This window comes from Carcharodon carcharias, chromosome 4, assembly GCF_017639515.1.
Source record: "Carcharodon carcharias isolate sCarCar2 chromosome 4, sCarCar2.pri, whole genome shotgun sequence".
Taxonomy (NCBI): Eukaryota; Metazoa; Chordata; class Chondrichthyes; order Lamniformes; family Lamnidae; genus Carcharodon; species Carcharodon carcharias.
Window position 1 is genome coordinate 104,014,648 of NC_054470.1, and position 18,503 is coordinate 104,033,150.

The 18,503-nt window shown below is 42.0% G+C and overlaps 1 long non-coding RNA gene across 1 annotated transcript in view; it reads left to right on the forward strand.

Annotated features, from left to right (window-relative positions):
- LOC121276886 overlaps positions 1 to 18,503 on the forward strand; it is a 110,419-nt gene that overhangs the window by 25,800 nt on the left and 66,116 nt on the right. Inside the window, exon 2 of the long non-coding RNA XR_005942746.1 lies at positions 2,814 to 2,842. This is a non-coding gene — a long non-coding RNA (uncharacterized LOC121276886). The remainder of the gene's footprint in view (positions 1 to 2,813; positions 2,843 to 18,503) is intronic.

Genomic DNA, 18,503 nt, shown 5'->3' on the forward strand with positions numbered 1-18,503 from the left:
AATTACAAAAAAAAAATTGTGATTTATTTAAATATTGCTTTGGGCACTTGTTTATTGATGTCAAAACTATCTGACGTGGGAAGAAAAAGCTGCTTGGCAAATGGTCAAGAATCACCCAATCAGATGGTCAAGAATCGATTTGCATTCCAGTTGGCCATGGGAAGGTGGAGCTGGATGACCAACTGTCAGAGTATGGAATGGGGCGATTGAGGGTAGACAGTCCTATGATGACCTCTTGCCTTTATTGGCAAATAAACTGCAATATAGATAAATATGAGGTAGTACATTTTGCTAAGAAGAAAACCAAAGTCACAGACCCTTTGGAAAATAAGTATCTAAATTGGGTCGAGGAACAGAAAGATATGAAGGTATAGATACACAAATCACTAAAAGCAGTAAAGCTGATCAATAAGGCCAATGAAAAAAACAATTGTTTCGCTGCCTCGACTGCATCCCGCCCACTCCCCCTCCCCCCACCTTCCACTAGCCCACCTGGCCAAACTTCCTTTTATGCTCCTCCCTCTCCTCCCCGAACTCACATCTTTCTCTAGTTTCTCCCTTGTGAGCTCACCTTGCCCATGAAACTCCCGTCCTGTTCCTTTGATCCTACCCATTAAACTGCTGATCACCCAACTTCCCCTCCTGGTATCTCATGATAGCTAATATTGTTAATGGTTCTCTCTCTTCAGATGTTGTCCCGCTTTCCTTTAAATCTACCATTGTCACCCCTCCCCTCAAAAAAAAACCCTCTCTCCACTGTCCTTGAAAGCAATCATCCCATCTCCAACCCCCCTTTCCTCTCAAGTTCCTGAACATGCTGGTATCTTTGGCAGAACTCCAAGCAGAACACAGGTTCATTTCAGAAGGGAAAGAACTGAAAAGCAGAGAAATTGTATTCAACTTGTGTGGCCTAACTCAGGTTCTACACTTCAAATACTGTAAACAGTTCTGTTCTCCATTTTATAAAAAAAGGATGTAAAAACCTTGAAGAAGGTGCAAGAAAGATTTCCAAGAGTAATACAGGAACTGGGGGGCATTACCTATCAGAAAAATGGAACAGGATGAGTCTTTTCCTCTCTTTTTTTAAAAAAAGAGAAGATTGAGGGGTGATATGATAGAGGTCTTTAAGGTTGGGAGAGAGTTTGATAGAATAGAGGCAGAGATGGTTCCACTGGCAGAAGAGATCAGGACCAGGGATGATAAAACACAAGATAGTTACTAATAAGTCCCATGGGGAATACAGGAGAAACTTAAAATGTGGAATTTGCTACCACAAGAAATAGTTGAGACGAATAGCATAGATACATTTAAAGGGAAGCTGGATAAGCACACTAGGGAGAAAGGATAGAAAGATATGTTGATAGAATAAGATGAAGAGGGTAGGAGGAGGCATGTGAAGCATAAGCTCTGGCAAGGAGCTGTTGGACCGAATGGCTTGTTTCTCCACTCTAAATGCTATGCACTGTTCAATGACATCTCAGGAGTGTGTCCAAGCAGATCTGGTAGCCCTAAAGAGAGTTATCAGTTGCAAATTGTTAGTTTTGTTTAGAATTAGACTATTGATCTTACAAGTCTCTGCCTGAGAGGACATGGCCACACACACATATACGCGCGTGCATGCGCAGACACACACACAAAAACACACACACACACACACACACACACACACACACACACACACACACACACACACTCTGATTCATGGTGTGCTGACATTACCATCCATTATTTCAGCAGGGAAAATGAGTTGCATTTTGTATGTATGGGATCCCTCACTGGAACACCCGACTAAGGCAATGAACCACCCAGTTAAGATCGCACATATACCTGGAGGTACTGTCACATGACCCCACCCCCACTTTCAACTGCCCCACCCCTACCCTTTACCTTTATTGATCATCTGACATTACCATCCTCGCTACACCAGATCCCCGCTCTAATTTGTAAGCGAACAATCTCTTTGTTACCTGGTTGGCTGATTCTTGACTGTCAAGCAGATTTTCTCTCAATTTCCGATATTTTTTTAAAGAAATCAAAAGTGTTCAAAGAAAATGGCAAAAAAACATTTTTTTTTGAACACTCCTTGGATTTTTTGGCAGGGTTGCAGCAAATATTACCCAGGAGATTAATCTTTAATTCCTGGGGATTCTAGAACAATCCTGGAGGATTGACAACACAACCAAAAATGTGCTTCTTATCCTTTTATTTGGAAGTATAAGGGAACCTGTGTCCTGGACAGCTGAAGCAGATCTTTTAAAGATCAGTAAATGTCTTGTGGATTCTTTTTTTTTCGCATTTCCAGAACAATTTCTATTGCATTTTGTCCCATGAAAGTTTTCTTTGTAGCTGGGAACTCAACTGTTTGGGATTTTTTGGGCAGTCAATATTTTCTTCGAACATCTTTGGTTGCCACAAACAATTAGAAAGCACTGGAGAAAATATTGAGCAGGAACATTCTTTGTCAGGTTGCCGATGCATGTGATGATAAGACTATACCGACACTGCTTCACGAGTAACACTTAAGAAATCCTTTGGCAAGTTCCTGAAGCTGTCAGAAGAGGCTTCTATTCATTGCCTTCATTTCACAAAATAGGCTGTCACAAAGTTCTGTACCATCCCTTGCAGGATGACTGCAGACATTTGTGTGAGAGAAGTACTTTTACAGACACCCATTTAGAATAAGGCTTTCTATGCAGACATTGTAATATTAACATTAGGCAGCTAAAGATTGAAACCTTGTCTAGCTAAGCCTGTCCTTGCAGCATTCTAAGTGGGGAGGCATTCATCCATTCTTGTTATCTTATGTTTTATAGGATGGCTTCAGGGAATGCAGAAGAGTCAGGTACATTGTATGTAATCTTGGATGAGGTAATAAATCAGATGGTTATTGTTATTCTAAGACAAATATAATGATTGTACAATCCAGCTCAAGGGGTCATAGTCTCAGGATAAGGGGTCAGCTATATAGGGCTGAGCTTAAGAGAAATTTCTTGACTCAAAGGGTTGTTAATGTTCAAAATTCTCTATTCCAGCAATCTGTGGGTGCTCAGTTGCTGTGTATATTGAAGACTGAGATCAATAGTTTTTTTGGGGGTTGCAAGAGGATCAAGGGATTTGAGGACAGGTTGGGAAAGTGGAGTTGAAGTAGAAGTTCAACTATTGAATACCGGAGCAGACTAAAGAGGCCTCAGGGCCATGTGATGATCTTTGATCCAGAAGCAGTACAGTGAGGCAAATTTGTAATTTCTTTAAAACGCCTGTGGAATCTGCAGTTGTTTTTAAGAATTTTTGAAAACTTTTAAGAGTTTGCGTCAATTTGAAAGGGATAAATTGTAATTTTCTTGGATAATAAGATATATTGATCCACGTAACCTGGTGACCCTTGACCTGGAAGCAATGACAACAGAAAGGAAGTTAAGATATGGATGCCATGTGGTTGCCAGACAGAGGAGAGCCACAAGTAGGAGAGCTGGAGGGTGAAGGTGATCAGCACAGAGGAGCAGACACACAGAGAAGTTAGACAGAGAATTACATGGGAAGACATCATATTATGGTGGGAAGAAGAAGCAAACCTCTGTCAGCAAGATGACTGTTATCCTATTTGGCAGAAAGGGAGACACAAGCTCCTGTGAGCTGTTTAAAAAGGTCTAAAATCTGGAAACCTTCGTGAATAGCTTAGAGTTGCTAAAGAGCTGGGCTTTTTCAGAAAAGGGACCAAACCATGAAGCCAGGATTTATTGGTTGTAGGTTGAAAAGGGATCCTGGAAAGCTAGACCATCAGGACTGCCGTGTCCCAAGGGGAAGAGGGTTCATAGAAATGTGTCTTGCTGATAATAATCATACCCATGGAAACGTGTTGTCGGTTAGGACCCCTGACCTACCCTGTGAGAATAAAAAATAGCATATTGTGGAAATGTGTAGCTACAGAGTGCCACGTGTCTGTGTGGAGTGATGCAGGTACTTATGGTTGTGTAAGATGTATATTAGTGCATGAACTATTTTATTTTTTATTTGGAGTGGCTGTTATTTCACTTCATTGTATGTATGCTCTGCCTGAAGCCAGGCCCTAGGCTCATTATCTGCTGATGCTTCATCCTGAGATTTGCCTACTAATTCATATTCCATTTACGTTGGATCCGATTTGTGTTAAAGTAAAAGTTGCAAAAAGTGAAATCTTGTTGGTAATTTCTTCATTTGGGGCTCATTCATTTAAGTTGGTTATTTTGGTTCATGGGGATCATAACAGGCCTACTCCTGTTCCAATTTTTTATGATTGTTGGGAGTGCTTTTGGGGGAAGAAGGATGATCAGGATTGAGGTTTTTTTAAGTATTTAAGGAAGATGTAATGTTTTAGATTATTAAAACATTCTCAGATGGAGTTGGACATGTTCAAGGTAAGACAATTCTAGACTGATCATCTGTAAACACCATACGTTTATCAGCTTATATTTCAACAATCTTCACTGTGTCACTGCTGAGTTTTAACTTCTTTTGCATTATTGTTTCTTTTACAACCATAATAAACATATATTCTTCAGCAGAGGGTCCTCTCTAGTGCCTGAGTATCACAGACCAAATCTAATATAAATCACTTACACTCTGCATCAAAGCCAGTGAATGCACACAGTGGCTCATTGGGAGCAGTCTTTCCTCACAGTCAGGTGGTTATGGGCTTAAGTCCTGCTTGAGCCCACTAAAATCTATTTTGATACCGAGGGAGTGCTACACTGTCAAAATTGCTGTCTTTCTGAGAAGGCCTTTTTAAGGAGGACATAAATGTTGCTGTGACACGATTTTGAAGAGGAGCAACAGTATCTCAAAGCTCTTTGCGGGATTTTCCTGTGCAGAAATGATCCCTGTTTTCCTGCATTACATCAGCGATTGCATTTGATGATGTTCTTCTTTGGCTGTAAAGTGCCTAGGGAAACTGTGAGATTGTGAAATGTATTCTAATAATGCAAATCTTTTTAAAGAGTTCTTCCTGTGTAAGTGTAAGTTGTCAATGTATGAAGCCCAAATTTATCAATTGCTGGTGTTTAAACTTCCTACAAATCCCCTCCCAACTGACTTCATCTAATCCCTATCAGCATAATCTATTCCATTGTCCCTCATGTACTTACCTAGCTTCCCATTAAATGTATCAATGCTATTTGCCTCAACTACTCCATGTGGTAGCAAGTTCCACGTTCTCACTACCCTCTGGGCAAGGAAGGTTATCCTAAGTTGCTCACTGGATTTATTAGTGACTAACTTACACATTTATGACCCCTAGCTTTGTATTTTCCCACCAGCAGAAACATTTTCTCTGTTTCTACCTGTCAAACCCCTTCATCATCTTAAAGTTGTCCGCCGCGCATTTCTATAGAAAAGAGCCCCATCCTGTTCTTTGCTAATAATTATTCCCAGTGTTGTTTAAAGGAGCACTGATCTGAAATTAGTCATATTACTGGAACTTTTTGAGAATGGTTTACAGTGCATTACTCTTGTTTTGAATGGAAATTCATTATAATTTTATTTGACACTGCTGTACCATCTCCCAGGAAGCTTAGAGAACTATTGGAATCATCTTGGTTACTCCGTTCTGGCTGTAGGGAGTGCAGCAGTGACAGGGAATGGGGTAAGGACCTCATAGAACTGTAGATGGAACTGAAAGAAATCTACAAAAGAGGAGGTCAGCATGATATCTTTGCAGGACAAGGTGACACTGGTACATGCATATAGAAGTTAAGTACCCAACTGAAACTAGCTTATTCCGGTTTGCTTATATACATAAACAAATGGCCACAAGAGAGTGCTATTTTACGCAGCCTGCCAATGTCCCTACCTTTCTCCGAGGAACCATAGTCCCTGAATTTCCTCTCTGCAGTTCTCTAAAAGACAGTGTAGAAGAAGGCTGTATTTTTCCAGAGTGGCTCCCATAGATTTATTCAGCCTTTTACAGCAAGAGCTGCAACCTACCATCTCGGCTGACAGCGCATTGCCCGTGGCGGTGACAAAAGCAACAGGCCTCAACTGATTTGTCTTGGGCTCCTTCCAGGCTCCAACAAGGGAACATGGGCCTGCACTCCATACTCGCATCTAGTAGATGACTTATACCCTGTTTGCAAAAAAAAAAATCCAACCAATTCATTACTTACCCTTTACCCTATGGCATGCCAGAGGAAGCGCACATTGCAGGCTTCATCCAAATACAGGGTGATATTGACTGGATCCATTAGGGCTGCTGCCAATGAATCTTTGTGAGTTGCAAGCATTAGGAGTTTTGGAGGGAGGTGGGATGTAGCAAGGCTTTGTTCAGAGAGAATAAAATACACTAAAGAAGACACCTTTGCTGTCTGGGAAGGTCATTGAAATGTTGCTGCAGTGCTATGACCAGGCCCTTGGAATAATGCTGGTGCTGAGCCATCTCGTTTCATAGCTGCTGATTGTGTTGCCTCAACGCTCACCTGCCATCCGTAGGGTAGTGGATGTTCTTCCTGGTTCTTCGCTGCTTCATTAGCGCCTCAATAGCATCAACACAGAAATGGGTTACACTTGCAGGAGTCTTTTCAGGAAATAAGAAAAAATATATTTTCTAAACACAATTGAAAAGAAACCTCTGCTTGGACGCCATGGCTCAGGGCCATCAAGCAGTGAAATCTGCTGGAAACTCATATATAGTTTACTGGTGATGTTTAACCGGCCACTCTACTTACTCCAGCAACTATCCCCAACCTCCAATGTTCATTGAAAATGATAAGAGACTGCAAGATATCCAGGAAGGGGGTCACAAAGCAAGGTCTGTAGCACAGAATCATTGTGTGCTTTGGAATTTTTGACCAACTTAGATTGAAAGCATCTATAGAATGTGGTGTGGACTGTCAGTTCCCTAAGTATAGTTTCTGAGCAGTTAAATTTGCTGCAGTCAACAAGGCAGGTCAGAGAAAATCAGAATGATCTTAGCAGCTAGTCCTAGAGGATCAAGTTCGTTTGCTTTTTGATTGCTGTCACCAGCACAGGACATATGGGAGGGTGTTTTGTGGTGGGGGGTGGGGGGTGCTGGTTCTGGGGTCTAGGAGTCAGAGGGGTGGCCGGAGGGTTGGGAGGTGAGGATAAGGGTGATGGGTTGGGCAGTTGTGCAATTAGCCAGGAGTTATACTAGGTATCAATTTGTCGAACATTTCAAGTAAGTACCAGAGAACTGCCCAAAGTCTCTGATTCCAGCTGCATGTTGGAGACATTCACAGAGGGTCCAGGGCAGCAGGCAAGTGCTCATCAGAAGCTGAAACTTCCATAGGGTCCCGATGCGCATTTCAGATGATTTTGAGATTGGAATATTTGGCCCATGGTTTTGAGGCAAAATATTCTGAGCTCCAGTCTTCCATGTTATTTTAAATGAGTTATGGAGCAAGGTAATCACATGTTACATTGACCGCTACTGTATAGACAGCCCTTACGCCATATGTCTTAGTGTAAATTGTACAACGCTCAAGGTTTTAGATGAGGGGTTCAGAGATGAACAATGTGGAAATTGTTGCATGTTACTTTGTCAACTCTGTACAGTGATAAAAGTCATAGGACTAACCAGCTAGCAACTGCCTTCGTCTGATCACATCTGTTTTCTTTTCTTCCCCCCCTTATCTGTCCTACTGTGATGATCAATATAAACTTTCAAAGCAATTTGTCATCAGGAGCAACAAGCCTCAGTTAGCAGTGATTTTTCATGCCTATGGTAACAGTAATTTTAGAGTGATAAACTACCAATACTGAACCCCTGTGTAGAAATGGCCAAATCTCAACAATTGCCTGCTTGTGAGGCTTATTGTAAAACCTGCCAAGTCTTGTCCAATAATTCATCTCTCTCACAAGCTAGTTTGTTCAGAGCCACCTAGTGCCTAATGTTGGCTACGTCGAAATATTGTTAGAGAGAGAGAGGATGACCTAAAGGGATCAAGGACAGACTCTATTTGGCAAGAGCTAAGAAACAATAGAGGAACTATTGCACTACTAGGTGTATTCAACAGGCCACCAACTAGTAGGAAAGATATAGAGGAACAAACTTGAAAGGGAATTACAAAGAAGTGAAAAAACTACAGACTAGTCATAATGAATAATTAATTATATAACATAGACCTGGATTGTGATAGCATAAAGGGCAAAGAAGGGGAAGGGTTTCTGAAGTGTGTTCATGAGAATTTTCTCAATCAGTGTGTTTCCAGTCCAACAAGTAATCCAGAGTAAAATAATTAATGGGGGAAGGCCTATTTTAACAAGGTGAGAACACATCTGGCCAAGGTAGATTGAAATCAAGGATTGGCAGCCAAAATTGTTGTTCAACAGTGGGCGACTTTTAAAGAGGAGATAGTTTGGTACAGTCAGGGTACATTCCCACAAGGGGGAAGGTAGGACAATCAACTCCAGAACTCCCTGGATGATGAAAGAGGTAGAAAATCAGGCAAAAAAGGTGTATATGACTGATGTCAGATTGATAATACAAATGAGAACCAGTCTGAAAATAGAAAGCTCTGAAAGGAAGTGAAAAGATAAATGAAGAACATAGTGAGTTCATGAGAAGACACTGACAGCTGACATAAAAAAGAATCCAAAAGATGTCTTTAGGTATTTAAATAGTAAAAGAGTGATAAAAGGAGGAATGGGACTGATTAGAGATGAAAAAGGGGATTTGTGCATGGAGGCTGGTGACATGGCTGAGTCTGTCTTAGCCAAGGAAGAAGATGCTTCCAAATTCATATGAAAAAGGAGGTGGTTGAGATACAAGGTGGGCTAAAAATTGACAAAGAGGAAATATTAGAAAGGCTGGCTATACTAAAAGTTGATAAGTCACCAAGACCAGATCAGATGCATCCAAGGATACTGAAGGACTGAAAAGGTGGAAATTGTGGAGGCATTGGCCAAATCTTCTGATCCTTCTTACATAGAGGGGTGGTTCCAAAGAACTGGAGAATTGCAAATCCCTTGTTTAAAAAAGGGTGTATAAGCCCAGCAATTACATGCCAGCCAGTTTAATGCAGTTTAATGTTAGTGATGAGAAAACATTTAGAGATGACAATGTGGGACAAAATGAGCAGTCACTTGGACAAATGTAGATTAATTAAAGAAACCCTGCATGGATTTATGAATACAATTTGTGTTTACCTATTTCGATTGAGTTTTTTGAGGTAGCAGCGTGGGTGGATGAGGGCAATACGGTTGATGTGGTATGCACGAACTTCCAAAAGGCACTTGATGAACTGACACATGATAGGCTTGTCAGCAAAAGTAAATCCCATGGAATAAAAGGGACACTGGCAGCAGGGATACAACATCGGCTGAATGACAGGAAACAGTAATAGTGAATGGTTGTTTTACAGACTGGAGGAAAGTAAATGGTGGCATTCTCCAGGGGTCAGTCTTAGGACTCCTGCTTTTCGTGATCCATACTAATGACCTAGACATGTGTGTGCAGTGCACAATTTCAAAACTTGTGATGACACAAAACCTGGAAGAACTGTGAGAAGAAGCATGATAGGTTTCAAGGAGGTATAGACAGGCTGGCAGAATGGGCGGACATGAGGCAGATGAAATTTAAAGCACAGAAGCGTGAAGTGATTCATTTTGGTAGGAAGAATGAGGAGAGGCAGTATAAAACAAAGGGTATAATTCTAAAGGTGATGCAGAAGCTGGGGATATATGTGCACAAATCATCAAAGCTGGAAGGACAGGTGGTGACAGTGATTAATAAGGCATACGGGATGCTGGGCTTTATAAATAGAGAGATAGAGCACTAAAGCACGGAAATTATTGTGAATCTTTATAAAATACAGATAAGGCTCAGCTGGAGTATTGTGTGCACCAATCTTTAGGAAGGATTTGAAGGCATTAGGGAACGATGAAGAAAAGATTCACGAGAACACTTCCAGGGATGAGGGACTTCCTTCACATGGATAGATTGGAGAAGCTGTTTTCCTTGGGGAGGAGGCAGTTGAGAGGAGATTTGACTGGAGTCTGGACATGGTCGGTAAAGAGAAAAACTGTTCCTATTGGTGGAAGGATCGAGAACCTGAGAATGATGGTTTAAGATGAAGGATAAAAGATCCAAAGTTGATATGAGGAAAAATTTCTTTACGCAGTGAGTGGTTGGGATCTGGATTCACTGCCCGGGAGTCTGGTGAAGGCTGATTAAATCATGGCCTTCAAAAAGAATCAATTTACTATCAGAAGAGAAAATAATCTGCAGGGCTATAGGGAGAAGTCCAGGGAGTGGGATTAGCTAAGTTGCTCTTACAGAGAGATGGTATGGACATGGCTGACTGAATGGCCTGCTTTTGAGCTGTAACCATTCTATAATTCTGCACTGATCATATGGTAGCCAACTTGCCAGTTAAGTTATATTTGGATGAGGATTTCTACAAATGAAGGGATGGAATTCATCAATCTGTACATGTTTGCACTGCAACCATTTTAATTATTCATTCAGCAACACAAAAGAAGCAGAAAATGCTTAACAAAACCGTTCCACACAAAATGAACTGGTTTCTAAGTGGATGTACTAGACTTGTGTGCATAATTTCAGAAGCTTACTAAATAGAATTAGGATTTTGCATGGCTGAATCATGCACTTATTCCAGTACTGTGCTCTGGAAGTTTCATATCTTATTTATGGTCAGACCCACAGACAATGCCTATTCCTGAACATTTAAAGGCCCTGCCTCTGGAGGAATATTTTCTGGTGTTTTTGATGTGTTAAGACAATGAGCATGATATGATGATTCCTACAGTGTGTTACTTCTACCAAAATCATTAAATGATCCTAAAAAATGTCTCATTTTCTTGTAGAACCATAATCATTAGAGGAAATCTTGCAATTATGTATGCATGTTATGAAGCCGCATAAGTAGATTCCCTTGTCCTCTCAATGGGAAGCCGTGCTTGAAAGAAGTATAGAACAGACAATGAGCATTTGTCCCGCAGTCAGTATTTCCTTTGAATGCGCAGTGGAAACATTGGTCATTTTATCCCACAGTGATTAGTAGGAAGTCTTCCCCTTTGTGATTAGATTTTACTAACATGTGGTGACCAAAGGGAATCTCCCACAGTGTTTTGGTATTACTAACACTCAGGGGTCTAACCTAGGATAGGTGAGAGATGAAGGGTCAGGGCCTTCTGGTGCATCCCTTCCATTAGTTTGGTTGGAAAGGCCAGCAGTTAGGTTGGCAGTGGCTACACGATGGCCAATAAAAGGTGTGCCATTCATAGGGAGGGCACACATCAACAGAGTCGAGGTGAGATGACCTCCCCCTGACCACATATAATCTGGCAGGATCAGAAGCAAAGATCACAGGTGGTGCTAACACCTGTGTCAATTTGTTGCCCTGTGAATCGTTGAGGTTAAAAGCCAGTTTTTAAGTAGAGTTAATTCATTAACCTTGGGATTGGAGTCAGCTGTTCTTGTTTGGCAAGGGTTTTGTAATGACTTGAGCAGACGGGTTTCAACAAGAAACAGATAAACCTTATCACAGAGAGCTTTCAGGTGCTACATATACAATCAGGACCCTTGTCAGGAAGCCCCATCCCCTGGATTGCCAGCGTTCAGGGCTCATTGGTCGGAGCCTCCAAAAACATCATGTGACCCCCGATAGACGGTAGGAGAGGCTATACCTTCAGTTACTACATTTCTACCCCTTTAGTTTTTTTGTACAGTTTCTATTTGCTGGGAACATTTGACCATCCAACAATATACACATATAAAACAAAAACAGAATTACCTGGAAAAACTCAGCAGGTCTGGCAGCATCGGTGGAGAAGAAAAGAATTGACTTTTCGAGTCCTCGTGACCCTGTCATGAGGACTCGAAATGTCCACTCTTTTCTTCTCTGCCGATGCTGCCAGACCTGCTGAGTTTTTCCAGGTAATTCTGTTTTTGTTTTGGATTTCCAGCATCCGCAGTTTTTTGTTTTTATCTTAATATATACATATATACAATATCAGGTGATTAAAGATTAAGCCTCTGAGGTGCTCTTCTTAGACAGCTAGGGTGGCATAGCTCTACCACTTGAGGTTCCTCGACAGGATCGACATGGTCAAGAACTGCAGCACGAGATACATCATTAGAAATTGGCACTTCTGGATTTGGCAACTCTACAAAGACATCGGGCATGTCTATTCTAGGTCAATCTGTCACCTCAGAAATTGATGGCTCGACGTTGCTCACAGGTGGAATAGTTGGTTGTTGGAATGTCTCTCTATCACAAATATGGTCCATGTGGTTATGAACAATTCTATCTTCCACTTTCACCTGGAACGATAAGGGACCAGTCTCTGAGTCAACGGTTCCAGGAACCCAACGAGGTCCACTTCCGAAATTTTGCATGAATACCGTGTCACTTACACTGTGTGAGTTTTGCCATGTAAAGACTGTACCGTTATCAGAAACAATGATTTCAGATACGTCATGTATGCTAACAGTGACACAGCTTCTTGATAGTTGCGCTTGATGTTGGCAATTTGACTTTGTATATCCATCCATTTAGAATATGCACTTACAATCAACAAAAAGATGATATCTAAGAATGGTCCTCCTTAATCGATATGTAGTCTAACCTCGGGTCGACCAGGCCACTCCCACGGATGCAGGGGAACTGAAACAAGCAACTTCTGTTGTTGCTAACAATGGAGACACTGCTTGACTATGCTTTCAATTTCATTGTCAGTGCCTGGCCACCAGACATAACTTCGCGCAAGCATTTCCATCTTCGATACATCTGGATGTGCACTGTGAAGCTCTGTCAATAGTGGGTCTCTTCCTTGTGAAGGGATGACAACTCTTAGCCCCCACAACAAAATTCCATCTTGACAACTTAACTCTGTGTTTCTGGAAAGGAATAGTCTGGAATCTTCAGGTACAGGCAAATTTGACCACCCTTGCAAAACAAGTCTCTGACTTATGACAAAATTGGATCTCTGTTCATCTAATTTCTAATTTGCTTCACACACACAGTCAAAGAATCGAAGAAATTCAGTACCAGCACAGCTTCTTGTGGCACTGGAGCATGTACAATGCTATCTGGTAATGGGAGAAGACTGAGTACGTCCGCATTTGCAATATGTAAGCCAGGACAACACATAAAGGTATACTCATACGCAGATAATATCAGAGCCCAATGTTGTGTTCTTGCTGATGCTATTAGTGGAATGGCTTTATCCTCACTGAATAAACCCATTAGTGGTTTATGGTCCGACACAATGATGAAATGTCGCCCATGTAGGTACTGGTGGAATTTCTTCACTCCAAATATCACTGCTAAGCCTTCCTTTTCTAGTTGGGATTCACCCTTCTTGGTTGTGGAGAGGGTTTTCGAGACATAGCCTTTCTGATCCATCTTCCATCTATGTGATAACATGGCTCCTAAGCCACAACAAGAGACATCACATGTTAACACCAACTCTTTCGATGGGTTGTAGTGTACCAATAAACAAAACAAATGCAGCAGCTTCTTTACTTTCACAAAGGTTCATCCCTGTTGCGTATTCTATGACCAATAATGATTTTTTTTCAGCAAGTGTAATGGTGCCAACACAGTTGATAAGTTTAGCAAGAAGCGGCTACAGTAGCTGATCATATCCAGGGAGGACTTAAGTTCCATTACGTCAGATGGTGAGGGTGCATCTTTTATTGCCCGAATTTTCAGTTCTATCAGATGCAAACCCATGGTCACCCCTGTGACCCAAGTAAATAACTTCTAGCGCTTGAAATATGCATTTTTCTTTCTTTTAATCATATGCTTGCTCCCATGAACCTTCTTAACACGTCCTCCAAGATTGGCCAAGTCTTCAGTCTCAGTTGACCCTGTGATCAGAACATCATCTAGTTATACTACCACTCGGGGAAGTCCTTGCAAAAGGCACTGTATTGTTCTTTGGAAGATTGCAAATGCAGACGATGCTCCAAAGGGTAGGCAAGTGTATTGATACAGACCCTTGTGTGTGTTAATAGTCACATTTTTTCTCGGTATACTATCCAGTTCTAATTGTTAGTGGGCGACTCATATCCAATGTTGTGTAGGACTTGCCTCCAGCCAGCTTTGCAAATAAGTCGTCTATCCTTGGAATGGAGCATTTAACAGGTTTTGCTGCCTTATTTACAGTTAATTTATAGTCCCCACAAATGCATATAGTTTGGTCAGGCTTACCCACTGGAACTATGGGTGCTGCCCACTCCGAGAATTGGACAGGTAGGATGATGCCCAGTTTTTCTAATCGGCACATTTTTCTAATCCACCTTTTCTTTCAACGCATAAGGCACAGGTCTGGCCTTTTCATGTTTCTAACAGTGTACATTTCCTCTCGCTTGAGGATCCACTTTATTTTTGCTTGCAAGCCTTTTAACCTCCCTAATTCACCCCGAAATACACTATCGCATATCCTTAACAGTTCAGGAACTCCTCCTGTTTTCAGGTGATATATCTCAGACCAGTCAAGCTTGATTTTCTGTAATCAGTCTCAGCCTAAAAGACTGGGTCCACCTCCTTTCACTATTATCGAAGGCAGTTAGATTGTATGTGGCCTATAAGACACTGGTACTGTAGCGATACCATTTACTTGAATAGATTCTCCAGTCTTTAATTTATGGTTGTCCACTCCAGGTTTAATGGCTTTCTACCTTCAGTAAGGGATTTGAAAGTGTGCTCTCCCACCACTGTGGTTGAGGCACCCATTTCCACCTCCATTATTAGTGGCTTCCCATTAACTTGGATTGTGACAGTGTTGGGTTTGGCTTTTACAGCAATTACGTTATACAGGGAATAAATGTTGGTATTGGCAGCTTCAGGTTCTGCTGTATTTTTAAATTCCATCATGTTGGTTTGCTGATTTACGGGCTGTTTCAACTTTGCCCTGCATTGCCTTATTACGTGACTTTTTTTTATGGCAGTAACGTCATTCTGCCTCTTTAAATCTGCAGGTGTCCGGTCTGTGGTCCCCACATCTATAACAAATTAACCTTGAAATCCCTGCTGAAGTGTTTCTACTAGGCCTTTTCATGTTTCTAACAGTGTACATTTCCTCTCGCTTCACTGTTGTGTCTTTGGTTTACACGCTATGCTTGGTGGTAGATTTCTGCCCTACATGAAGAACAGTGCCATGTTGTACGTGTTGTAAAGCCTGCTAGCCTCTCGCTGCACTTTCCATGGTGAGGGATATTTCCAGGGTGCTTCAAGTCACTGTCGACCTCAGCGAGTAAACAGCGCTGAATGGCGTCATCCTGAACTCCACAAGCTAATCGGTTCCGCAGCGTATCATTTAATGTGTCCCCCAAGATGCAGTGTTCTGTCAACTGCTCCAGGTTCGCTGCATAGGTTGTTATGGACTCCCCTGCAGCCCTAACTCTGGAATTAAAGTGCATCATTACGAATGGCTTCAGTTGGAAATGTGTTTTCATGAGGTCCACTAATTCATTATAGGACTTTAAGTTGGGCACATTTGGGGAGGTGATGGCATAGTGGTATTGTCGCTGGACTGGTAATCCAGAGACCCAGGGTAATGCTCTGGGTACCTGGGTTTGAATCCCGCCATGGCAGATGGCAAAATCTGAATTCAATAAAAATCTGGAACTAAAAGTGTAATGAACCCATCTGGTTCACTAATGTCCATTAGGGAAGGAAATCTGTCATCCTTACCTGGTCTGGCCTACATGTGACTCCAGACCCACAGCAACATGGTTGGCTCTTAAATGTCCTCTGAACAAGGCCAATTAGGGATGGGCAATAAATGCTGGCCTAGCCAGTGATGCCCACATCCCATGAATGAATAAAAAAGAAATTCAGAGCTATCAGGCTGCGACTGAGATTGTAGGTCTTGCTCCAACACACACTGAAAAGGATGGCTTTCTGCTTTTCCTCTGCGGTAATTTTCTTCACTATTAAATAAAAACCAAGGTGTTCTACATACTGTACCCAGTCTTCCATAGCCTCATCGTAAGGATAGATTCTGCTGAGCAGTGGCATGAATGGTGAGTAGTGTTTTCTTTTTCTTAAGATTCGATGTACTCACGGTAACAAGTTGAGGTGCAGCGTCGGAGCTATTTTACCCTCACCGTCAAATTGAATGACTTGGTGGAGCAGACGGGTTTCAACAAGAAACAGGTAACTTTATTACAGAGAGTTTTTCAACTGTTGCACGCTCGATCAGGGCTCTCATCAGGGAGCCCCCGGATTGCCCACGCTCAGGGCTAATTGGTCGGCGCTTCCAAGAACATCATGTGACCCCCTGATAGACAGCAGGAGAGGCTACACCATCAGTTACTACAGGTTCTCATTTCAAAATGGCCATTCTATGTACCGTAAGCATTTTCAGTACAATGGGGAGCTCTTTACCCAGCATGCACTGTGGCAGAGAAATCACTGTATCTGTGGGGCAGAGCTGTGCAAGCAATCAGTCCTGGAAATAGCAGCAAAGACGTTGCTCTACGAACGCTGGGTAAAATGATTCCCTTTCCACAAAAGCTGTTTCTTTCACAAAACTCACTGCTACCACCTGCTGACTGGCAGACAAAGAGTCTATAAGACTTTGGGGGGGGTGCAGAAAGGAAGGAATCTGTAAGGGATCAATGATCCTGACCCAGTGGAAGTTCCAGGTTCTGCAGCTTTGTATCAGGCCTCGTCCTGTGTTTTAATTTGTACAAGGTCTTGGTGCTTTGAAGGCTGTCCATAGTTCATGATTTGGATGTGTCTGTTGTTTCAGAGTGCCTCTTGTACATCTTAGCACGGGAGTTATTTTGAACCCCTATTTTGCAGATGTCTGTTTTCTAGGGGTGTCCAGTTCTTCTTCTCTCTCCTCACATCTGGAGATGCATAAGACAGATGAAACACTCGCTTATGTCTGTTGTTAGCTCCTGGAACAGGTCGCTATCCTGCAGCCAGAGGCTGTAGCTTGGGGGGGAGAAGGTGAAAGGGCAGGGAGGGGGTGGAGGGGCGGGTGGGGGGGAGCTGGGGGGGGTGGTGAAGGGGCGCGGTGTTTGCCACTCTGCATCAAACATGGTTGACCATGAGATTTCCCCCACACTTACTGCCCACCGTAGGCATTTTGGAAGGATTGCGGGTTGATAATTGATCTGTTTGGCCGCATTATGAACCATGGCCATCACGTCCTAGAGTGGGACTTGAACCTGGAGCTTCTGGCTCAGAGGCAGGAATGCTTCCCACTGCATATCAATACCTCCCTGTCCAATTATACGGATTTTTAATTAGCTGCATGAATATGCAAGTGCCTACCCGTATGTCTTGCTGCAGCTCCCTGCCTAATTCACGACAGAGCAAGCTATAGATTATAAACTGATCTATTTTCACATCCTGGTAGCACTCCTTTACTAGACATTGCCATCTGCAACAAACTGAATGATTGGTCACATTAATCTCAATGCTTTCAACACAAGATATGACCTTTTACCAGTGCGCCAGTTAACTCTATTTGCATAGAAATACATATGAAGGTAATACATATTTGAGGGCAATACTGAAACAAGACAGTCTGTGAAGGAGGAGAAATTGCTGCTTGTTTACTGATTAAATAATAAAATGCTCTCCCAAAACAATAATCATTTCGCAGAGGGTGTGCAACAGCACCAAACAGGACAGTGTTTAATTATAGTTTAAGTGACCCATTAAATGCAAATTAACACAAATTTCTTTCCTGCATTGAGGAACAGTTCTATTTTTATAACACTGACCAAACATGTTGTCAAGGACCTCTCAGTTGTCTGGTTTCTGATGGCACCCTTCTGATGACTGGCAGATTGGGAAATGGTGGGTGAGCTGCCCTGATTATCCATCCTCTGATGCATAGCTCTCAAATGAGACCTCCTGCCTACAGCTCATGCTCAAAAATAAATCACCCTGTGTCCTCACCATCACATCTCTTTCCAGTTAAATTGCTTCCTGAAAAATGTAGGTTATTTAACTTCAGTGCGATGTGAAGCTAAACATCACTACTGCACATGGGCCTTAGGGCTTTTCCCCAATATTTAAAAAAAACAAATATGGACTGATGGCAAATAGGTCACGATCTCTTTGTGCCCCTTTAAATTGCATAGGATCACAGAATGACCACAGCAAAGAATGAGGCCATTCAGCCCATCTTTAGCTGTTTACATCATTTCTCACTCCTTTGCTTATGACAGTGACTCATTATTTGTCCTCACTATGTGTAGTAATTATAGGTTTGGGAAATGTAGGACTGTAGCTTTAAGAATAATCTTGTGCTGTAAGGTCACATGATCTGTGTAAACCAATGTGTTAACGGTGTCAGGAACCTCTATAGGAGTGTTATTCTTCAGTTATGGAATTTGATGCACATGTGTAGTTATTGCTGCAGTCTTGTAAATAAAGTTAAATGTTTCCACTAAGAAAAGTTGCCTGAAGATCAACTCTATAACACTATGGTTCTTTGCCCAGTTTCATATTGAACTACAAAAGAAATCACAGTTAAGACATCTCGAGGCACAGTTTTTGGGGTTGGGCATGGTTAATGGT